The sequence below is a fragment of the Condylostylus longicornis genome, unplaced genomic scaffold, assembly GCF_029603195.1.
Source record: "Condylostylus longicornis isolate FDR11 unplaced genomic scaffold, ASM2960319v2 ptg000046l, whole genome shotgun sequence".
In the NCBI taxonomy this organism is placed as follows: domain Eukaryota; kingdom Metazoa; phylum Arthropoda; class Insecta; order Diptera; family Dolichopodidae; genus Condylostylus; species Condylostylus longicornis.
The window spans coordinates 1,728,562-1,755,059 of NW_026578015.1; the positions used below are offsets into that span (position 1 = coordinate 1,728,562).

Genomic DNA, 26,498 nt, shown 5'->3' on the forward strand with positions numbered 1-26,498 from the left:
TATTTCTAAACGAAGAAATACTGATTCCATGTCTTTTAAGAAAAATATTAATTATTTATACATTACTTATTTAATAAAAATTTAAAAAATCCTTGAATTAATTTTATATAACACCCTGTTTATTCATTCTCTATTTCACAAAATTCTCTACATATTTAAAATTACTTAATAAATAGTTATTATTAAAGAATAAACTTAAAGTGTAAAACAAACTTAAATATTAAAATTTTTTTTTGTAATCATTGACCACTGAATTAAATCTTATTCTTTATAATATATTAGGAAAATAAGTTTTAATAAGAATTATAATCCGATTACTATAGTCATTTATTTATTACAAGAATTTATAATTAAATTTTAAAGAATCTTTAATAAAGAGATTGTGTGGCACACCTTTATTGTATATGTATATAAGAGTAAATTAACTACTATGTGTATGAACTTTTATATTTAAATAACATTTTCAATATAAATTTTCTCTCTAGCTTAATTATTTAATATATATGTATATATATATATATATATATATATATATATATATATATATATATATATATATATACATATATATATATATATATGTATGTGTGTATATAAAATTTCATTATAAGTAAAATTTTAATCAGAATAAGAATCTATCATAAATTTTATTTTGAAAAATTTTAAACAAAAGATTTTAAAGGAATATTTTGTTTTAAACTTAACAATGAAATTTATAATCAGCTTATAAATATATTTTTAAGAATATTTCAAAATTTTTTCTTTTTGTTTTGAGAATTACATGTTTTGTGTTGAGGTGTTGGTAGATTTTACAATATATGTGCTTATATATAACAGATACAATAGAAATTGCGTCAGTCTAGGTCATACAAAATACTTGTGTATTACCTTATGTCGGATAATATAAATTATTTGTGGTTTGTTACTGATAGTTTGAGATTTTTAGTTATTCTGGGTTTTTTTTAATATTAAACATAATATTTATAGACGAGCAAATATTTTAAAAAATATTTATAATTTTTTAAAGTAAATATTCGAATATACAATACGTAAATAAAAAAAAAAGTTTAATTTAAATTATTCCACACACTGTTAGTCCACAAATTCGATAAAACAAATGGAATGATTTAATTAAAAAAATATCAGGAAATAAATATTGATTTTTGAATACGTGATTTTTTTTTTTGTTTTTAATATTAATGTGAATTAAATTTTTTTATATAAAATTATTGAAAAATAATTGTATTTTTCGATTATACTTGTATAATAGCCATTTAAAATTTAATTTTTAATACAAGAGAAGTGGCGCTTATCACATTTGTATCAATAAAATATTAATTATATTTTGATTAATATGTAATTAATATGAGGAATATTTAAAATTTTCATATCTGAGGTTTGCAACTTCCAACATTTTTATATTATACTGAATTGTCTGTATGGTATTATAATAATTTTAATATTTTATTTTTTACATTTCTGAAATTATTTTTTATTATAAATGCGGTTTTTCGCTCATAAATTTTATTTATGTACAACCGACTAACTACTCTACACAATGATATTATGGGTATACTTTTATAAGCTGTTTTAATAATATTTGTGGCAATTTTAATTTTGTGGTATTGGATTAAAAATTATAAAATATTTATGTATATATTGAGTATAATTGGTTTTATGCGGATTTTTTTGCAAAACAAAATTTAAATGTAATAATAAAAATATTTTACTCTCTTTTACATATTTTTGAATATTTATATAAAGTGTGCGAATTTTTACTCATTTTCATTCAATTTTATGAATGGTTCTCAATCATTATCTGATTTTTCATGATTTTATAAAGAAATAATCTAATTCTAGTAGATAATTCGAGCAATTTAATTTTAATTTAGGGGTATACAATTCTATAACATTTAGATATGCTTTGCTAACAATTAATTTAAGATTGTATAGAACATGATTATTCTTTTTAAAACCAAATTTTATATTAAATTTTTATATTAAATAATGTAAAAATAACGTAACGTAATTATTAATTTACATTGTTATTAATACTAATTTGTTTGTATAATAAAATGGACACGCATACCTATATTTATTTATATTACATTACGCTTAAAATAACACACACAATATCTAAATTACATTTGTACAAAACATTTAATAACTATGAATAAATTTATGTTATGACATCATTTTTTTCATTATACATAATAAAATTCGCAAATTTATTTTATAATATTTTATATAATATTAACATGGTTCAGGTATCATAAAAATGTCTCATATATTCATATACATATAATAATAATTTCAAATAAACATACATATACATATACTACATAGTATAAATTTAAAAAGTTAAAAGTGATGAATTTCACCTCTCTGAAGTGAAATTTTATTGTATACTTCTGCTGTTATACAAACAATATGATCATATTCCAGCTCTAATATAATACGCTCCCATATATAAAAAAAAAAGTTTTATGAGAAATGAAATAAAAAAAAAAAGACATTTTAAGTTTTTGACAAGATAGCAAATAAAATGTCATAGAGAAAATAACGATAAAAAGAAAATAACTATCACATTCTTAAATAAATATTCTCAAAAATTAAGTTGTTTTGCGTTCCCTCTCTCCATCCAGTTCTCGCCGTAGTTCTATACTTCAAAATCGATTTGATATACATACAATGTTAAATTTTCTTCTATATAATAAGTTTGAAATCCCTCTCAACCTACTCGTATTATGTATTTTATGTCATTATAAAAATTAGTTGTTTTATATATTTAATGTGTTTTTGTTTTATTTTCTTTTTTTACCTTTATCCTTCTTACACTTTGCCCTTAGGTAGAACTGTAGGAGAGAGTCCTGTTTTTTTCTTCAGCATTTATTTTATATTTTGTAGATAGCTAAAAATATATAAGAAAAAAATTTTCAGAATAAGTAAAACATGACTTGAATAAATAATTAGAGAAAGAAAATTTTATTTTGTTTTAAAAGAAATGGTTTAATTTTTTTTTGTTTTTTTTTTTTGCTCCAAATGCACATTGTCTTTAATTCATTTTTTTATATATATATATATTATTTAGAAATGAAATTATTTAAACTATGTTAAATAAATATATGAAGGCATCTTATAATATTACACATAAACCGGTTTATATGAAATATATTTATGTAATAAAATATAGTATATGAGAACGTGAGTATATTATATTACATTTTTTAAATAATATTTTGATTTAATTCAATTGTATATAAGTATATGTCAAATCGCAAAAATGTATATACATTTTATACAGTGGAAGCATAAATAATACATGAATGTAAAATTGTATTGTCCTTTTATATAAAAATATTTTTAGGTAAATTGCTTTAAGAAATTTGTCCCATATTAATATTAAAAACTGTATTAAGTTATTTCTAGCGAAAAGTTCAAAAATTTAATAATTTATGAAATATTCACTAGAATAATCAAATAATTTTTACTCTAACTATAGAATTATGATTTAAGAATTGAAATGAATTTAAAAAATTAAATTTGATTTTGAATATTCTTGCCTATTTTAAATTCATCAGAGTCCCTCCATAATTTAATTAAATAAAGAGAACTTATCATTATAACTAATTATTATAGCTTGCAAGTTAAAATTTTATGGTATCGCAAAAGCCTAAAAAATGGCTGAAATAAAGGCGATAATTAAAAAATATTACCGCTCTTATGGAACTTCCATGTTATAATAAAATAACATTTGCAAGTTCAACAAATTAACATTATGCTATAATTAATTATTTAATTTTACAAAATAAATCTGAAGGATTTTATTAAAATTTATAGAAAAAAAAATTAATAAAAATGCAAAATCAATTGTAGTAAATTTTATTTTACTAATTTTTAACTAATTTTGTTATTACATTTATAAAAGTTCATTCAGGGTGAAATTGACCTTAACATAAGCATTAAAATATTTTATTGCCTGAACTATAACACACTAGATTGATTTAATTTCTGCGACTAAAATAAAGTTTTTCAATAATTTTAATAAAAAAAGTTTAATTAAATGCAGAGTGCATTGATTTGTTTCTGTTAAATTAAAGTTAAATGAGAAAATTGAACACTACTTCCAATTCTTTAAGAGATTTAAAAATATAGTAAATATTTAATTTGCCATTTCAAGTGATTTGTGCTAAAAATCAAGTGAAATAATTTATAAATCATGAAGCTATTATTATACACTTCATAAAATATCCATGTATTTAAAATTTTCAACCGTTTAGTCTTCAAAACAATTAATTTTTAATTAACAAGTTAATTTCTATTTAAATTTCAACATTTTCAAAAAAAAAAAAATAAAAGGCACTTTTGTCCACCTCAAATAACTGCAACTCAATTAAAATTTCAAATAAAAATTTAAACAGTTTATTTACAATTTGATACCTGCGGAAATTTTAAAAATTAATTTTTTTTGTTTTGTTCAAATTTTAAGAGGATTAAAAATTACAATGTAAAAATTTCCATTGTAACAATTTATTTTTTTTTATTCACATTTACATTTTCCACCTTCTATATGTTTTTTGTGTATATTTGTTTTTTTTTTTTTTTATATTTGAAATATTTATAAAAGTAAAATATTTTCCGGTTCACATTAACAATTAAATAAAAATTAACGAGAACAATTTACCTAAAATATTTTTAAATGAAAATGTTGAAATTTTTAAATAAAAAAATATTATTCTTTTGTTTTTCCTATTTGAAAAATAAAATTTAACAAAAAAAAAGTAACAGGCTTTATTTTGTTTTTATAAAAGTTTAGCAGGAGACGTATTGTGTCCAGTTCTAGTATTGTTTTTAGTATAATATTTGGATCAACAATTAATTTCTATGTTTCATTTCCATAATAAAATTTAAAAATAGTAGTTGATTTTAGCAAAAGTTTTGAAATTTACTTTCATTATAAAAATATTAAAGCAATTTAGCGAAAATTACATTTTCATTTATACTGAAATAATTGTGTAATAAAACAATAACTGAGTTGATCTATATTTAAAATGAGGCACAATAAGTTTAAAACCCATTTCTATGTCAGGTTATTCACAAGTAAACTAACTTTAATAAAAATATATTTTAAAGTTTTGGTATTAGAGTGCTTCAATATTTTTAAAATTTTTAAAATTAGCACAGCATATTCTTAATATAGGAGTATACCTGAAAAATAAAGGTTAGTTTTCGCTCCAGCTAATAACGGTCATTCATAGCGTTATGTGCTTAATTTAACAACTTCTAGTAATAAATCTAAGAAAATTTGATTTCAATTACTTTTATTTTTAGAAAATCCGTTCATGGAAACGAAATTAATTTTGGAAATCCATAACTTCATCCTAATTTCCTTTCATATTGTTGCATTTCAACAGCTATTTTTAGTACAACCCTGACTAATTTATATTTTTTTTTTTTTGCAAAATACACTTGCACATATATTGAGAATAATTTCATGAAAATAATAAATTTTTTCGTCTGTAAATTTACCTAAAAAGAGAGCAAAAAAAAATTAGAAAATTTTCTAAAATAAAATTATAAAATATTAAATTAAAATTTTGATTACATACACATATAAATATACAAGGTACGCTCATGTGTGCAATAAAACCCTACTTTTTTTTTTAATATATAATTTACATTGCAATAACTTTTAAATTTTTTTAATAATTGTGCCGTGACTAGATCCATTTCGTGGGACAAATATTATTACTTTTAAATTTTATTATTATTTTTTGTTTTTTTTTGTTTTTAACTGTTTGCTCCTTTTGTTACCGAAGGTATAACGACTACCTACCTATTATAATCCTATTATAATATGACTGTAATGTTATAAAATCCCTTTTTCTCCACAAATTCAAAAATAAAATTTTAAAAGAATAATTAATTTTCATTTATTTATATTCAAGCGTACAAGATGTCCAAACTAAATTCAAAATCGCAACTCGATGAAAATGTATTAACTTGTTTTTTTTTGACCTAACATGAAATTTGCATGTGAGTGTTCCTAAATTGTGTAGCCTAATTATGATTTAGTACTAATGTTTTGGTACATACACTTTATATTTTACAAAACTTCTAGGTATACAAGAAATAATAGTTAAAATAACTTCTTAAAGCTAAAATTTTTCTCAAAGTGACTTCAAAAATTAAGAAGAAACCTGTAATTTTGAAAACTAGCTACCTTAATTTGTTTATTTGTGATATAGAATTATAATCTTCTGGACACCGATATACGAATATTGGAATACATAAAATATTTAAAAAAAAATTTTTTTTCCATAAAATGGAGTAATTAAAAGAGCGAATCAAAAATACACGCAACTTATTATGCTTTTAAAAGCATAATTGAATTGAAGGTGATTGAATTTTAGGTGGATACCGAAAAAATTTGAATGAATATCCTTATTATCCGTTTTATGTTATAATTTTTGGTTCACAAAATATATTTATACGTACATTTAGTCACATAATTTTTTTTCTTTTAAAATCAACCTGAAAATAAATTAGTTGGGATTTAAATGTGTATGTTTAAATTAGAGTAATTAGGTAGATACAAAAAAGGTATACCTTTTTTTTCATAATGATATTTTTTGAAAAATTTTAGAAACACCTTATTTATTAAATAAGACGCATTTTAAGGTTTATGAATTGTTAAATATACAATATACATACAATATCTAAGTAAATTTATTTAATAATAATTTATTATCTATATTTTTTTAATGATATTTAATATGGGCCTAAAGCAATTTATTTAAATTTTAGCACTATATGTATACAAAAATGTAAAGAAAATTAATTAAAATTTTTATAGTGCTTTAAATTTTATTTTATGTCCTTTTTATATATGAAAATTTTACCTTTTAAGTTCAATATATTACCTATTCTAAACATACCTTAAAAATATGATGAATATTATTTAAAATTAATACAAGATTTGGTTGTTATAACATTAATAAATTCTATATTAAATTAAGTAATCTTTATAATATTAAGGAATAGAATCTAACACAAATTTTATCTCTTTAAGATTTTCAAAATGAGTAGCTGATTCCGTCACTTTTTCAACAACTAAATATAAATTTACATATATTTTTAAAATTTTACATTAAAAGTAGTCTTATAAATTAACTTCAATATGAAAAAACTGATTAATTTAGGTTAGCTATGTATATTAAACATATTATGTATATTAAACGAAATTTCGTGAATGTATTCAGGTTTTGTTTTTTACTTATTTTACGTTAATTATGCGCATCAATCAAATTAAATTCTACATTATTCATCTTAAACTTAATTTTTTAACAATAAATCCATAACATTTCTTATAATTACTCGAACCTAATCTAAGCAATTCAAAATATTTCAGATTCGATGAGATTTTTTTTTAATATTTCTGCCTTTTGCTCGTTATTTTCAGTTACTCATCTTTTCTACGGTGGTATGAAGGAATTCTAGTTATTTACTCCTAAAAAATTAAAATACTGCTTTATTAAGATATAATCTTGAACAAAATTCTGAATTTTAATATTTTCTGCTGGATTTATTATTTAAGTAGCCATTAAAGAAAGCTGATCAAAATCTATTTCTTCTTACGATTTTCCAACTTTAATTTCTGTTTTTATTTGATTATAAGACATTAATAAATTGTTTTGCTTAAATGGAAAATAAAAGTTATTTAAGATTTTTGGTCAGAATCAAGGCTTTTAAACTCAACTATTGCAATTTATTGTGCTCCATACTAAAACATTAATATAATACCTAAAAAAAATATTCATTAATTTCATAAAAAAAAAATGAATAAATATTAATTGGCCTCGTATGGATTGCAAAACATTTAAAAAATAAAAAAAAAAAATAACATTTTCTGAGAATAAAAATTTTGTCTTTCATTAACCTCCAACTTCTTTTGTCATAATCCAAAATTTCAATCTGTATGAATTTTAACGAAATTCAAGAGAAAAATTTTTTAATCCTTTTTCTCGTTTTTGCACATAATTCAAAAGAAAAACTTAGAAAAAAAATTTTTTAGAATTTTTATCCTTTTTCATAATTTTTTTTTTATTATTTATTCAGTGATTTTGGAATAAATCAATGTACTTTATACAACATTGTTATAAAATGCTATTAAAATAAAATAAAAAAAAATGAAGGCAATAACAAGGAGAAAAAAGGATTGAAAATCAAATTATTTTGATAAGATTTATCGACATAACGATATTTTATCCTTTTCCAATCATTTCGTCTTTTTTTTTTTTACATACATATTTGGATTTTGAACAAAATTCGCATCAGGAAATCAGTTTTTAACAATATGTCAGAATTCATTATTTTAATATTCACCATATGTGATGAGATTGATAAGAACCTTTTTAAATTGCCAACAAGATGGAATAAAAAAATTCTATTTTTATTGTAAAATGAATTTTTTTTTAAAAATTCCTTAAATTTCTTGAAGAAAAATTTTTCATGGTTAAAAGTAAATGAAAAATGAGTAAAGACAGATTTGATCGTGTCAACTCTGAAATGTTTCCAAAAAGGTATATAACATAAAAAGCTTACAAAGTGCTAATATTTCAAACACTCTTCATGTTTTGTTTAAAGTAATTGCTCTGTTACAAAAATTTTCCGTGTAATATTTGAGTCCTGCTGTGGAATATGATAAAGATCTCATCGATATTACATGGCAGCTATTTTAAGAATGTATTTATCCATGACCTGAATTTTTTAGAAATAGCGGTCCTTTAATTGAACTGTTTTTTTTTGTAGTCTTCAAGTTATAAATAAATTACAATAGTTTTAGAATTCACAAGAGCTACTAGAACCGATAGTGTGATCCTATCCAAATTATTAATAATCCTGCTGTAAATACTTTATGATTTCTGAAAATTTCAACTTGACTGAATACATTTTTGAATTATTATCACTTTCACAGACGGCTGAAAAGACGAATGGACAGGTATAGCTGAATTGACTCAATATTTGACGTTAATCAAAAATATATATATATACACATCTACGTTTCTGACATTTATTTATTGGCGTTACAAATGGAGAATTAAATTTGCAATATGTCTCTTTCGATTATTCGCTCATCTACGGTTAAAAAAACTGATATTTTTTTGATTAGAATGTTTATATGTTTGGTAGATAAAAAATTAAATTTTAGTGATTTACAAAAAAAAAAAACGGTATTAAATTTCAAATTTTTCAACAAAAAAAAATTTAATCAACTCTACAAACCCAAAATATTACATTAAAATTTATAATGTATCAGATATCATTCCTAGTTATGACAAAATATATTATGAAGGTCTTTTTGTTAAAGTAATTTTGATGGTAACACTGTATGACGTAAATTTAGTAGCATTTTTATAAAAATGTACATAAATTGAAATTTTTATGAAAATGACGAGCCTGAACGACTTTAACTGGAACTAATGTGAAAGGAATTGATTACTCGATGCTTCCACCATTACAAAAGTTCGATATTTTATCTTAGATATGCTAAGAAGTAGCAATGGAAAAATACTTTAAGGCTTTTAACGGATGTGTCTGATGAAGAAAGCATTATTGCCAAAAAGGAATAAAACAAGTAGCATAAATTCAAATTTTGCCACCTGAAAGTGCTCGTGGAAATGCCACTATTGGAATATTTGTTAAATTTTGGGAAACAAATTTGGAGGGTTGACCGTAAGCCTCTTATTGTTAAAACGCTAACTTGTAACGTCACGTCTTTCTCTTGCTAAATAACAAAATAAATTTCCATCAAAAGTCCTAAGGTAAGTTTTGAATCATATTTTGCTTATTTAATAGCTAATTTGTAGTGTGATTTTCATATCAAATACACGTTTGCAATTACTTTAAAATTTGTTTTCAATTTTTTGACCACAAATGTATTAACATGATTTTAAAATACCACTGTTATATTTACTACACATACCTATAAATTATACGTGTAAATATACAAAAAATTTTGAAGGGTTTCCAAAAAAAAAGACAAATGTATATTTTTAGGGAAAAAAAATCTGATAATCATGTTAAAATTCACAAAAATTTAAGGTGAAAATAATTTGTTATATTTTTTAGTTAGTCAGCTATAAAAGATTTTATAATAGGTTTTTTTTTTTCCTTCTTTGAGCGTTTTGTTATAATTTTGTGTCAGTTATTTTGCAATTTTCGAAAGAAAATAAATTGATTATATCATGAAAAAGGATATTCGTTGTAAGACTAAGGTATACAAAAAAAAAAATTTGAAAAGTCATCTTGATATCACATTATTTCAAAGGGAATGGGGTAGAATAGTAGTAGAAAGCTAAAAAGTGCTACTTTTTCATAAAAATAAATCAAATGATTTAAATGATATTGTGATTATATTTAAAAATATGTTAGTTATGATTTCGATTTTTTTAAAAATGAATTTGCTATAAAAATATGACGATTATTGATTTTAAGCTGTTATAAAGTAATTAAGAAGCGGATTGAATACAATTTTTCATTAAAATTCACAGGAAGAGCTGGAAATTTTAGTAAATTAAGAATATTTTGTAATCAATTTAAAATTTTTTAGAATTTGGAAAAGAGAAAATTGAGGGGGAGAAATTAAAATTTGGTTTTGATTCTATAAGTGTATTGTCTATTTCAAAATTAATCGCGCTCAATTTTAAAGAAAAAAGAGAGGTATTGTTAAGTGTGCTAAATTTTGACATTCCAACATTCTGGGATGTATCTTTCTTAAATTGCTTTAAAACAAATTTTGTCGGCAAAATTGTGATACCTCCTAACTATCATTCGATTTTTTCTGATAATTGAAATAAATCTTATTCATTCAGAGATGGCTCTTCTTTATTTCTGGTCAATAATTATGATGAATTCTTTTGTTTTTTCTTTAATATTTTGATTTGACTTCAAAAAACGGAATATCATTTGCATGTAATTCCTAAAATTAAAACAATATATTTAATATTTTTAATTGATTATCTTCTGAAAAAATTCATTTTATATTTAATATTTTCATTTTATATTTAAAAATTTAAAATCATACGATCTTGATACGATCTTGATAGAAATTGATTCTATACGATCAATTCAAATTAGATCTTATAATATTACAAGACTTTTACTGAATTAGCTCTGAAATTTATTTTTTTTTTTTTAATAATAATGTGATTTGCTTTTAAATTAGTCAAAATTTTAATTAAATTTGCTTAAACATTTAATTTTACTTATCCTTTTCTATAAATTAAAGTTAATAAATCAAAGTTAAGTTTAAATTAATAGACATTAATTATGAGTTTATATCAGTTTTTATATTTTATCATTAAAATATTTAAAAAAATAAAATAGAAATCCATTTAAGGCAGCTTGATTTTTCAAAATATATAAGAATTATTATGCCAAACACAGAAAATACGGTTTTCATTAATTTAAAAAAAAAGTAATCTTCTTCTTTTTATATAGCCACAGAAATAACTATTCTTTTTTGATTTATTTTAAGTATTAATAATATAATAAATTATAAAACCATCGTATAAGAGTATAACAGAAAAAAAATTGTTCATTTTATAAACTAGAATAAAGTTCTAATAATAAAAAAAAAAGGATAATAAATTAGAAAATTTTGTTTGGTTCTTTTTTTTACTATATATTCCTTCCACACAATAAGAATAAAGCAATAAAACAATAATAATTTATTTATTTAATGGTAAAGAGTTGGGAAAGTTTATAAATATGCTATTTATTTACACATACACAAATATGAAGTTATCCTTATATTTCATCTATACAGAATGATTCAGTAATCAGTGTCTTTAAATATATATTACCGTTTGATTTTTTCTAAAATTAGAATGCTTCATATATCTGAAAGCACCTTAAATACAAAATCAAGCAACACATTGCTTTCAAATTTAGCTCTTTGCAAGTCCTATTCTAAACTGTTTGTTTGAATCTTCTATCTTTTTTTGGAAAGGAAGTCATAAGCAAGAAAAAAAACTTGAGTAAGTAGAAATTTCATGAAAATTCTTTAAAATCCCTGTATCTCGGGATCCATTGAGATTAATTGACTCCTAGTTCCGAACAAAAATTTTTATTAATTTTTGATGCCCTCTAAACGATGATATTAAGGCACTGGTTACTGATTCATCCTGTATTATATGTGCTACAAATAAAAATTTATAAGTATATAAGTGTTTGTTTTTTAAATGACTTGTAATCGACCAAAAATTAATGAACTCTAATTTTCATTTTATATAAAATAGCTAGTTAAAGACATAAAATTGTGTTTTCAAAAATATTTCGAACACAAATACTTGTGTACTTATATTATTTGTGGATTTACATAACAATTGTATATAATTATTCATTTTAAAATTTTGGATTGTTTAACTATAAAGATTATACTTTTAAAGAATTTTCAACAACAACAATATTTTGAAGAAAGAATTTATGTGTTCAATAATAATGATAGTAATTATTATTATTGTATGTACATATTTATTATTAATATCATTATTATTATAACACAATGTTGATTACTTAATTTGTTTATTTTGTAAAATTTTTCATTATTAAAGTAAAATATTGAAGAGATTACGTAATGCACATTTAAAAGCCAAGTATAATTTATTTAATTCTAAAGGAGGATTCAGGGAACATTATGTAGGATTTTTTGTTTTAATATTTAAGAACTTTTAATATTTTATAATTTAAAATTATTTTAAGAATTCATGAAGTCAAAATAAATCAATTGTTTTGGATAAATTTCAGAAAATATTGTTGAAATTTTGAAATCAAGTTGAAAAATTTCCAAATTTGAAGCGATTTTAAATTATTTTACGTGGGAGAGAATTTCCCACGTAAATGGAAATTGTTGTATTGCTATTTAGAAGCAATAATGTTTAGACTATCTTTTTTGGAAAAATTAACAAAAATCTTTAAAAATTTTTTAGCATTTTCCACAATTTTCTTTAAAACTTTCACTATTAATTCATAAAATCGCAAGAAAGCGCATTCCAATTCAATATGTACCCTACCTTACCTATATTTACAATTACAATAAAATTATTCAAATAAATTTTTTTACACCACCTAACTAATTCCGTTAATAAAAATTATTGCATGCAAATTACCAATTCATCGGAATGGTTTAACAATAAATTTTTTCTAACACTTAATTTGCTACCACAATTTTATACCAAATAAAAATTTTATTTATAGATATCGCAAATTTTATTTTAAATAGAACAATTAACGTCATTATTCTAAAAAAAAAAAAAATACTAATATCGAATTTCGATTGAAAACTCCGTAAATTTTTCTTTTGCTATTTTCAATACCAGAACTCATAAAGAAAGGATAAAATTTTTCTAAAATTAGAAAGATTTAGAAATGTAATACAAATTTATTATTTGATTTTAGAACACACCTTTGAACATAGTTTGTGTACATGTACATACCTAAAATATATTAATTACTTTTTCAGTACTCATTATGCCCTGTAATTACTTTTCGTCTAAGAAAGTTGCATAAAATTCGTCTTGAGCTTTTAAAACCTAAATTGCCACTGGGTTTTCTTGATAAATATTTTTCAAGTTTTTCATATGGCTAGTACATATGTTATATGACCCTGCATTTAGAAGAAAACTATAAGCTAAAAAAAATACTCTATTATTATTAAAGACCATAATTATTCGCTCCATAGTCGTTGACAAGAAATTTAAAATACGAACTGCTTTGCCCTTACTAAAGTTGCAAGAACGATAAAATATATCTTTCACATTTTAATTATTTTAAACATATATGATAGAACTACTACCTTTTTACTTTTATTTTTTCATCTTTTCAAAAATGTTTTGCCAAGGAAATTATCAAGTCATATTTGTATTGAGATAAATCTTTTCATTGCTGATATTGTTCACGTATGTGTTTTTATAATCTTAAAACGTGGGAACGTGTACGTATTTATCCTGTCCTTGTTGCAGAAAGTGCAAAAAAAAAACCAAACAATCCAAACATAAAGAGTTTCCCATTATGAAGCATTTTGTCACTTAAATTTTAAAAATTTTAAAGAGACTAAAAGAAAGTGTGGTAGTCTTGTAAAAATAGTACAAAAGCAGAAAAGCAGTGAGAACGGAAGGAAATTGTGGAGTAATGAAAAATCTGCATAGCATTTAATTTTCATTTTTGTTTCTCTCTTTCTCGTTTTTTCAATTTTGTTATTATTTCTTGTTGGATAGTGTTGATGTACTGTTTGACGGCATTTTCTTTTTTTTGCCATAGTATTGAATACAAAAAAACGTATAGTTTTAAGCAGGATATCCTTGTCAATATGGTTATGTGCCAAAAAATGAAAAAGAAAATAAAAGAGAAGAGAATACTATCAACATTATATTTTGTTTTATTATCTATTATGCATAATGTTGTTCACGTGTGTGTGATGTAAAATGCTTGCTTGGTTGCTCTGTTATGTAGAATATAAATTCCGGCAATATAAAAAAAAAGCATATAATCTTATTGTATTCGTAAATGTATTAGCGCATAATGGGCATGTGTACATGAAAATATTGTAAAGATTTTTCAAAATTGTATTTTTAACTATTATGCAGTACAGAATGGTTGTTGGCTTTTTATGAGTCAAAAAAAAAAGTAAAAATTACATGGCTTTCTTAAAAAGGAAGATTTTCTTTTCAAGTTTCATATTTCGTTTTTTTTTTTTTGATTATGCTGATGTTTTACAGGATTTTCATCTTTGTTTCGAAATAAAAGAGAGAAATAATTTTTGTTTTGTTTGTACGCTTTTTATATTCGTTGCATAATTTTTCTCATTTTCTCAACAAAAAGATGATTGAATAAGAAAAGTTTTTTTTTATAAAATTTGTTAAACATTTGACAGAAAAAAAAAAAAAAATTAAAGAAAAACGAAAGAGAACCAGAAGAGAAAAATATTAAACGAATTGTCGAAAATCGATCGTTATTGACAATAATGGCATGCAAATTTTCAAATTTCTCTTTATTATTCTTACGATTTTCTCCTTTTATTATTTTTGTGATAAATAATTGAGTTATTGAAAACTTACATTACATACATGTAGCAGTCAATATAACTCTCATTCTCACTTAAATGAACTTATCCTCAAAACGATTGTTTAACAAATCCTCATAAAAAATATTTGATTCTTGAAACAGTCTCATCAAAAACAACTATAATTTGTAGAAAATAATATGTGGAGGAAGTAAAAATAATTAATTTGAGAGTTGAGCGAAAATAATTGAAAGCGTTTTAAAATGAACCAGACTGAATACAATGTGGGTTTCAATTAAAACACACACTCTACTTCTGCATTGTAATTCTAAATCCCTGTATACTATATGTAATATAACATATAAAATAATTTTATTAAGTTCTTATATGTATGTATATATTATCTACATCCATATTCATTTTATAGTTCTCAATTTATTTTGTCAGGCTATCATTATTTTTTGACAGAATTGTCATTAAGGATACTTTTTTGCCTTTTGTATATTCATTTTATTTATGTAAATGTATTAATCTAGAATTTGACAACGGCATATACATACAATTATATACACATACGTATGTAAATAGAGTGACATTGAATGAAACAACGTTTAAGGATTTTTTTTATAGCAATCTTTAATATCGTTATTTTGCTTTTTTGTTCTTGTTCGTTCCTGTTTTACTTATATACTTAACATTGTTGATCAAGCTATAAATTACTAATGGACTAAACAATAAAAATACAAACAAATCCGGTACTCTGCACTGTATCGTGTGGGTAGGGTATTTTTAGAAGCATGGATTTTGTGAATATTTTTAGTAGAGTAATATCAATACATCGGCAGAACAAAAAAAAAATAAAAGTAAAAACGGAATAATTGTGCCAGTAAAAGGTGGGCGGAACAATGTAAAATTAATTATGTGGAATGTAAAGAAATTGTTTTCTTTACAGAGAACTGTTTAAATTTCTTTATATTATGTAGTTTAAATGAATGTTTATCGTAATTTTTTATTATTTTGTCAAATACTTGGGCAATATACTCCATGATTTCGCGAGTTCAAATTAATTTTTTTGTTTTATAATACATACTTTACGCAATCATTTAATTCGTAAAATTGGGCCAAAATGGAATTCCTAATTAAAAGCAACTGCTATATTTTTCAGTCTGTTGTGTATGACTGAAAAATATGAAGGGTGGAGATCAGAAATTTTTTTTGTTACATTAAAACTGAAACTACAACATTACAAAAATGAAATTGTATATCCATATATATACCTTACAGAGAATTTATGGGGCACTTGACCTCCCTAACTCCGATCATGTTGTTGAATATGTTGGAAGGATCCACCTAGCTCGAATCCTTCTGTTAAATCCATGGCTGATGACATCATAAAAATAATCTAAAAAGGTAAAAAATGTATCAGAAAAATTTCTACTAAAATATAAATAAATCACAATTATATGTAGATATGTGTGTATCAACAAAAACAAAACTACTTCATGAAAACATTTTGGAATTTTTCCAAAATGTTTGGCTTGTCATGAAGCCAAACTTAAGGCCGAAAGTGATATGAAGACAATTTCAAAATCATGCTATTCTCTCTATATAAATCATGGAATGGATTTTAAAAAAAACTGAGGCAAATAGAACTTCTGCTAAATTTTCTTAAAATCCCTTTGTTTCGGAAACCATTAGGTTTTGGCACTCACTCGAAAACAAAAGTTTTACGCATTTGTATTTCTGTAAGCTGTTATATAAATGTACAATGTATTGTTGCACACCTTTCTGACTCACTCTGTATAACAAGAAGTGGCACGTGCTTTAAGTTTTTATCGTTTAATGATTTCCTTTATATAATGCCAAAATTTTGTTCTAGATCCACTTAAATTACGTTTTCTACAAAATTTAAAAAAAAACAATAAAAGGTATAAATATTTTACTTAAAAAATTAATAGGAAAGAATTTAAGAAAGTTCTGGAAACTTTCCTCTCTTTCTTCCAAAATTCAAAAAAAATTACCAAACCATTATTAAAGTCATTTTAGTTTTAATGATTTGAATCATTAAAGTTTTTCTCAAGTAAAAATTAAGGATATAAAAATTTACATATAGATCTGGAAAAAAAAAATTATGGAAAATATTTCTCTTTTAATATATCGCAACTAAGTTAATTAAACCTATCTAGCAATTTATTTTTCACGTGTAGAGAGAGTGGGAGAGCGTCCAACGACGGTAACCCCGGATTTTATAATTATATTATGGCTGCAAGATCTAAAGGTCTTCTTCTTTTTAAGCGACGTGTTGCACTACTATCTTCATCTTCAATTATTTTCCTCATTTCTATGTTTTCGTGTTGCGTTATTCTTTCGTTGTGGTTAATTGCATATTTCCTTATTTCTTGTTCAACTGTGTTGATTTTTAAGTCTCTGTGAATAGTGGAGTTTCTGACATACCAAGGAGCATCTACAATACATCGAAGCACCTTGTTCTGGATTGTCTGTATAATTTGGTAATTGCTTTTCTTAGTACATCCCCAAAGTTGGATACCATAAGTCCAAATTGGTTTAATAATTTGATTATATATTAAGAGCTTATTATGTAAGTTGAGCTCAGATTTCTTTCCGATTAACCAGTTAAATTTTCTTAGTTTCAAATTTATTTCCTCCTTCTTTTTCTTTACGTGGGTTTTCCAGCGTAATTTAGCATCTAGGGTCATTCCTAAATACTTTGCTTCATTAGCGTATGGCACTGCCTCATCATTAAGCATGATACTAACAGGGTTAATGGTTCTGTTTGTAAAATTTACGTTAACGGATTTAGATTCGTTAATTTTAATACGCCATTTTTTCATCCAAGAGTTGACTAAATTTAAGTTTACTTGTAGCTTGTTTGAACATTCCTCAATTGTCTTTCCCGTAGCTAAGATTGCCGTGTCGTCTGCGAAAGTGGCTGTCATTGTTGAACTTATTTCTGGGATGTCTCTTGTGAAGAGGAGGTATAGCACAGGACCCAGCACACTACCTTGTGGGACCCCAGCCTCAATGTTTCTAATATCTGAATATTCGTTATTGTGCTTAACTCTAAAAGTTCTACCGGTAAGATAGGATTCTAGAATCACACACATTTCGTTCGGCAGTACCTTATTCAATTTGCATATTAAACCTTTATGCCACACCTTATCAAAGGCCTGCGCCACATCTAGGAATACTGCTGAGCAAATTTCCTTATTTTCCAACGCTTTTTCTATGACATTAGTAATCCTGTGAACTTGATCAATTGTAGAGTGACTCGTTCTAAATCCAAACTGGTGGGCTGGTATTAAGTTTCTTTCTTGAATAATCGGCATAATGCGAGCCAACAGCATTTTTTCCAACAGCTTGGATATAATTGGCAGGAGTGAAATCGGTCTATAGGACTTCAGATCGGTAGGTGGCTTCCCTGGTTTAGGAATCATCATAATTTCTGCAACTTTCCATATTTCCGGAAAATATTTTAAGCGAATTACCGCATTGAACAGGAATAGCATTTTCTTAACAGCAATAGTTGGTAGTTCTTTTAATATTTTTGCGGTGATAAGGTCATACCCTGGAGCCTTCTTGTTATTGGTTTTCTTGATCTCGTTACGAATTTCAGATAAAGTTATTTTCCTAATGGTCATGTGATTGGAATTAGCAACTTGGTTTGCGTTTTCCAAGAAAGTCTGCCTGGGAAGAGGCTTGAAAATATTCTCTAGGTACTCAGCAAAGCAGCTAGCTTTGTCCATATCGGTTATAGCCCATGAGTTATCAGATTTCCTTATCGGTGGAGCTTGACTTATTGGTTTATTTGTACTCTTGACTGTTTTCCAGAGAGAGTAATCGTTCTTGTTATCTACAGATAGTTTACTTAATGTATTTGCAACTGTTTCATTTTTAATTTGTTTTAAAAGCTTTTTCAATTTATTGCACATGCGATTGAAATTCGTTTTATCAACTGGAGCTCTGGTAATCTGCCATCTTTTCCTAGCTTTTCTTTTTTCTTTTATTAGTTTCCTTACTTCTAGTGGATATATAAAATTATTATTGCTATTGGTTATCATGCGAGGATTAGTGTTATTCCAGACAGAATTTTGAATGTCAGTAACCAACTTGTTTGCTTCGATTTCTAATTGTTGAGCATTTCTCAGAGGAGTATTTAATTCGATGTTGGCTTGTAACTCATTTCTGACATTGTTCCAATTAGTTGATTTATTACATAGCTTAGGTGGTTCTTGTTTAGTAATTACGGATTCGCTTATGGTAAGTATCACAGCAGTATGATCTGAGCTTAAGTCAAGATTTTCTTTAACATGCATGTAGTTCCCAGAAATCCCTCTGGAGATAAAGAAATCTATTAGGTCTGGGGTTCTATTCTGATCTGCAGGCCAATACGTAGGTTTACCAGATGAGTGAAAATCGCAGTTCATTGTAGTCGCCGCTTCGTAAAGAGCTTTGCCTTTAGGCGAATTAACTCTCGAGCCCCATGCTGTGTTTTTGGCATTTAAATCTCCGCCCATTATAAAGTTTGCTCCCAGCTTACTGAAGAGCCATTTATAGTCTTCAACCTTCAGATTGAATTTAGGAGGACAGTAGATAGCTGACACTATGAATTCTTTATTTTTAAACATTATTGCAACCGATGAGACTTGCATGTGATTTTCTTCAATTTTAGGTACCTCGTAGTGACTAATATTATTCTTAATAATTATTGCAGTGCCTCCCTTGGCCTTATTTTCCGGATGCTGGGTGTGGTAACACGTAAATCCTCTTATATTTAAGTAGCTTTCCTTTGTAAAGTGCGTCTCAGATATTAAGCCTACATCAATTTTTTCGTCATGTAAAAATATTTCAAGTTCGTGAATGTGGTGTAAAAGGCCATTAGCATTCCATGTCATAATTCTGATTGATTTCGTCATTTCTTATTAATTCTAGAGTTTAATTTATTTTCTATCGAGCTAATTCTATTATAAATATTTATTTCAGATTTTTTCTGTTCGTCTAGTTTGTTGAGGATCAGGATTAGAGTGTTTTCAATGTTGGATGTATCATATCTTTGATATGTGCTCGCAGCCTGAGCATAAGTTCGCTTATCTTTTAGATTAGAATTGATGACTTGATTAATCTTGTTAACATTATTATTTATGTTAGAGTTTTTATTAGAATTACTGGTATGAGCTTGTGGAAGACTATTTGCACTTGGAAGATTCCTTGATCTAGAAGCTAGGTCTCTCCTTTTCTGTAGGTCTTTGGCTATTTTACAGCCCCTATAGTTTGCTGGATGGCTGCCTCCACAGTTGGCGCATGACGCAGGAACATCTCTTTTGCGTGGGCAGTTGTTAGAGAGATGGCTGTTACCACATTTGACGCATTTTGGATCCTTTTTGCAGAAGTTACCCGAATGATTGAATCCCTGGCATCGCTTACACTGAACTATAGCCTTACTTGTTTTCTTAACAGGTTCAATTTTAACTATAAGATTTAGTATTGATCTTATTTCGTAAATTTTTGTTATATTTTCACTTCTATCAAAAGTCAGCATGAAAAGAGGCAATTTCTTTTTCTGTAGAATAAGTTCTCCCCTTTCATCGACAACTCTTTCGTTTTTAATTATATTTACAGCGTCTACAATCTTAAGACCTTGACTGGTGATATCCTCAATGATTTCATTTCTATCACAACTCCAATGGAGACCCCTGGCCATAACTCTAAACGGTCTCTCATTTTTATCCTCGTAAGTAAACCACTCGATCTTTTCACTTTCAAGTTTTTTGACCAGTAGCCTATAGGATTCAGGGGTGTCTGGGTTAACTTTCCACACGTTTTGGTTTAGTGAAGTAATTTTATAGTTTTTTATATTCGAATCTAGCAACATTTTAACTTTATTATAATCTTCGATCCCAACAAGGTTTATAGGAGGTGGCTTCCTTTCCCTAATTTGCTGGAGATCATCCCTTTCACTGCTAGTAATACTAGCTCCATTATTAGTTTGGACTTTATTAGTATTACCCCCGTGGTTTTTATCATTTTCATTTCTACTAGTACTACCATTTCCTGAAACAATTATAGGACTTTCCTTAACAATGGTTGGTACATCTTTGTTGAGTTCTGGAGAGTTTTTGGCTTTTCTTTTTTTAGCTTTCCTTGTATTCATAGTATATTGATTTCCATCTGTTTCAAACCCTGTTAGATCACTACTTGAATCCGATGAGTCATTCCTTGCACGGTGAGTGTTGTTTTTTGCAAGTTGGGCTGATTTTAAAGCCATGATTTCCATTTTTAACTCTTTGTTTTCGTTACGCAACATCTTTATGATTGATTCTAAATCTTCGAGCTTTTTACGCAGCAGCACAGTTTCTTGATTCTGTTCACCGACATTTGGTGGAGTTCTTATGACTTTTGGTGGAGTTCTTGGAGTCTTATTACTTCCGGAGAAACTGGCAATTGAAGTAAACGTTGATTGTTGATTCAGCAATAGTTGGTCTCCCCCAGAATCCGTGAGACCGACCTCATTAGAGGGTGGATTTACCAATCTGATTGGCTTACCACCTGGGGTATTCAATCCATGTGTTTTTCCCATTGCATCAGGATCAAAAGGATCAAAAAAATAATTCCCATAAGAAAAATTAAGAATTTACAACGGGAACGGAACTAGGATAAGGATAGAAATAGAAATGAAAATCTAAAAATAAAAACTTTCAAAAGATGAATTGCCCTTTAAAAATTGTCATTTAAATTTTGTGGTACATTTGTCTCATGGGAGATTTATTATTCAAAATATAGAGAATTTTATATAATACGATTTTCAAATTCGTTTTATAATAAAATTTTATAATAATTAAGGTCTGTTTTCCTTCTCATTTTGTTAATTTTTTATTCCAAAAAAAAAAACAAGTCGTAATTAAAATGAATTTCCGATTAACAATTGATGGTCTATATAGAAATAATATCCTAAAATTTATGAAAATTATTAGAGTAGCAAAAGTACAAAAATTTAATTAATTTGTCTGACTGAAACCTAAAAATGGAAAATTTCAATTAAAACAGAAACGAGAAAATGACCATAAACAATATTCTGTGTAGAAAAGAATAATTAAATATAAAAACTATTACAAAAACAAGAACAGAACTGAATCATAAATAAATTGAGAGGGCCATCAGAGTTTTTTAAAAGAAACTTCAATTTTCCAGGAATTATTTCAGAAAATACGAAAAAAAAACTCTTGAAAACTAGAATGACACAAACAAAATTCAAATTTTTTTTTCTATTTATTTACAGAAAAATCTTCTAAAACCCTGAAAGACTAAAAAAAATTATGGAAACTTTCAAGAGTCATCCTGTTAGTTTTGCCCTGTTTCTATAGTTGTCGTCTGAAATTTTTTTATTGTGAAAAGACAACAATTTAATTTGAGAGCACCGAGAAATTTAATTTAATTCTTTGTCCAACTTTTCCATAAATTCAACAATATCTTAATGGTGTCTAAGTAATTTCCGAAATTTATTTTTAAACTAGAATCAAACAAAAAAAATATATGTATATATTTTTTTAGGTCAAATATATCTCACATTTTTATACCCTTAAGAATAATTATTGTTAATTGTTAAATATTTTTAACAAGAGTTTCAAAAAATAAAAGAAAAATTGTAAATCAAAATTAAAAATTTTTTGTTTAACACAAAACAAAACACAAATAATTGAAAAAAAAAAAATATTCTAACATAATTTTAAAAAACTTTAAGGAAATTTTACATTTTCTAAAATTAAGTGAAATTTTTGTTGTCCTTAAGGCTGTTACATTAAAAAACTTTCAATATTGTTTTCAGTTTAAAACTGAAGGAAAATGAAATAATCATAAGAGTCATAATGAAATTTGTTGAAATGATGACGTCCAATAATAATAATCTGGGAACAGCAACAGACAAAATTCAGAAAAAAAATGGTCATATTTATTAAGTGTGTCGTTGGTTAAACCTTTCTTTAATTTATTACAAATTTCTGTCAATTTGCTAGAATGAAAAATTGAAGATGAAATGTTATCCACGAAATTTATAAAAAAATTTTTCATGTATATAAACTTGGGTTACAATATTTTAGTACCAGACTTGTGGTTAAATAAACATATTGAATAGAATCATAAGAAAACTTTTAAAAATTAAGTACATAAGTATGCGGTTAATGAAAATAAAATTAAATTATGGACTCTAGGGAAATTGCCATCTATTTTGTTCAATTTAAATTTAAAATAATATGGAGCAAAATAAATTCTTCAAAACTTTTTCAAAATTTTACGAATTTGTTCTTGAAATCTTTCTATCCAAATTTTTTGTATAAAGTGTTCCTTTTTTGATTAGAAGTTCATGTTTAATAATTCTTTTTTAGGTTTTTTTTTAATTTATACCATCCGCATATACTGAAATGTTGTATTTTGACAAGTTTTGTACGAAAGTAAGTTGACCTACAACTATAATTCATCTAAGAAGCACAGTTAACCGACGAACTACAGGCAAGGAAAATTTAAATTATATTTTCATAGAAGATCTTTTAATATAAAACTTTAATTTTAATGAATTAAATATAAAATAATTTAAATGAATTAAATATAGAGAAATCTTTTGATCTAAAATCCATTAAATTCAATGACAATTTTTATATATCTACCTATATGAATGTATATATTTTTATTTAAAGAACAAACCCTTTTTGAGAAAATAATGTATAAAATTGTAAGAAATCCGCGTGTTTTGTTTTAAGTTATAACTAACAAGGATACCCAAATAACTTGCTAGAAAAGTATTTTTAATAAAAAAAAACTTTAAAGCTTTAAACAATAGAAAAATTATGCTGAGTAAATGCATAAAAGAAAAAGGATTATTATCAAAAACAATAATACTAAAACAAAAAAAGGAGAAAAATTAAAAAAGGAAAACAGGAGGAAAAACAGTTTCATAACAGTTTCAACTTTCAAGGATTAAAAATTCAATTTTTATAAATCTTTTATGAATAGTTTCTTTTTTCTATACATGAAAATTTTCTTTTAAAGAAAAGCTGTGAAACATAAATGCAAAGATTAAGGTCCTAATTTTTTTTTTCATTATTATTATCTAAATATACATACATATATATGTATGTACCTACGTACAAGTTTTCCATATAAAACTATATTATATGTACAAATATGTATTTTAATACAAGAATAATAGTTTGTTAAAATTATTTTATATATTCGGTTTTTAGTAAATATTTGAAACTCTGAACTATGAAACATTTTATATCGTATTGGACCGTTGGAAGTTAAAGATTTTGCTTGCAATACAATTTCTGTTTTATGAACAACATAGCAATTTAACGCATTCAATTACTTGTTTCTTGAGAATTGAAAAATTGTTTAAGTTTAAGCAATGTACAAATTAAATGTTTGTATTATTCTTACAATTTGTAATTACACGTATATCAAACCGCTTTCAGCCCAAATTTCTGTACAGAACTAGTTAAGACTTGTATCAATGATAACTTACAATTTTTCCTTTGAAGTAACTGAAGAACACATTCCAAGAAAATGTTAGACTAAAAATCAGTTTGCTCTCTTCCATCTTGCAATATTTAAAATAAAGTTTGTCGTCCTGTATTAAGAACTAGTTCCTTAATGGGGATGTTTATTCCTCGACTGCGCTTATTTACTATTTAATTTTTGAAGTCCAATCAAAGTACAGATTTCCTTTTTATTATTAATAACTTCATTTATGTGATTATTCTTAATTTGATTTGCGCTTGTTTTTTTAATGCACACATATTCCTTGAAATTTTCGCTTATTAGAATATATGATTGAATCACCTGACTTTTAAGTTTAACGGAACTGAAAATGACAACATGACATTGCTAGCGTTGACTTTTTTAATTCACATCATTCACAATATTGAAAATCGAAATATGCAGCGCTACCTGGAGTCGTTCAAACTAACAATTAAATTCAACTTTTTGAATATTCTATTACTTCCACTTATCAACATTAATAAATTGTGTTAGCATAATAAAACCGATCAAAAACTTAACTACTATAATTATGTGCATTTATTGTCACTCTAATCTGCATTTCAAATGCACATTATATAAGATAAAAAAAAAACAAATATTGCATTTTTATTTTGTAATTAAAAAAGAATCATTGTTAAACATGTTGTGCGGTATTTTTTATGTTTTTCTTATCTTTTCATTAACCGAGTTTTAAACTAGAATGATTGCGGAATAAGCAAAAAGTGAATAAACAATTATAGTTATTATTAAAGTGGGAAAGAAAAATTCTTCAACTTCGAATATAGTTTGATTGTTGAAAAAACCAGATGAGAAGAGAACACACGTACACTCAAACACGCATGAAAAATAAGTTGGTTTTTATTAAAAAAAAAAAAAATATTTGCTTTTTTTATTTGGTTTATTCTCGCTCTATTAATAATTTCTCACATAATCTCTTGTCAGTTCTTTCAAAAATGAGTTTATTTTTCTTCTATTCAGAAGTGTCTCTTACAATTTGCTTCTATTTTTAATTTTAAAAATTCATGTTTTTAGGATAACAAACTATTTAGTCAGGGAATTTATAGTGTCAACATAGCATAGATGTAAAAATAATCCAAAATAAAAATTTTTTTTTATTTGTTTTGCGGGATAGAAATTGCCACAATGTTTATACTTACTTGGTTCTTATTTGTTCTCCTCTTAAGTTTAATTTTAATGGCATTTTTTTTTGTCTACACTTTAAAGTTTGAAAAAGGATGGAAAAATAAATGTAACTTGACAATAAAAAAATTACTAAAACTGTAAAGTTTGAAGGAAACTAATTGAGACATAAAGGAAAATATTATATTTGTATACATACATACATAGTTGCTAAATACATATTTAATTGTAGAGGGCAGAACAGTAATAACTGAGATCAGCAGATTATACATTTTTTTTAATGTTTTTTAAAATATTAATTTCTCTCAGAAAGCATGAAATTTGTCTAAAGTGACATCGAACCCGATTGTGATTTCAGTTTCGATTCTGATTTCAACTATTTATCGACTCTATTTCCAGTCCTGTTTCCACTCCTATTTTTATCCTTTTAGTTTCACTAAGGCTATGGCTGACAGATATTTTAGTTATATCAAAACTTAAAAGAATGAAATTAACAAACTCTGTAAAAGAATTAAAAAAATAACAGATATTATGGCTTTTTAAAGTTACTTAATTATGGCACTTAAGGTAATTTTCTCCTATATTTACATAAAATGACAAAATTTTATTTTAAAATCTAAATTCAAAATTTTACTTTGATATTTATCTTTTAAATATTTAAATTAAACCAAATAGAGGATTAAAATAATATAAGTATTTTCATAATTTTATTTCTTATAATATTTTAATAACCAAAATTAAAAAA

The 26,498-nt window shown here is 25.0% G+C and overlaps 1 protein-coding gene and 1 long non-coding RNA gene across 5 annotated transcripts in view; one reads left to right on the forward strand and one right to left on the reverse strand.

The window, feature by feature from the left end:
- Positions 1 to 26,498, forward strand: part of LOC129610660 (homeobox protein 5-like) — a 212,377-nt gene that overhangs the window by 35,979 nt on the left and 149,900 nt on the right. The window lies entirely within an intron of this gene.
- On the reverse strand, positions 2,479 to 24,860 carry LOC129610663 (uncharacterized). 2 transcript variants are annotated; one of them, XR_008697103.1, is made up of 4 exons: positions 24,597 to 24,860; positions 16,342 to 16,444; positions 5,320 to 5,529; positions 2,479 to 2,911 (listed from the first exon to the last, which is right to left on the reverse strand). It is a non-coding gene; the product is annotated as an uncharacterized LOC129610663 (long non-coding RNA). The 2 variants fall into 2 exon arrangements; XR_008697102.1 differs by having other exon boundaries at positions 5,209 to 5,529.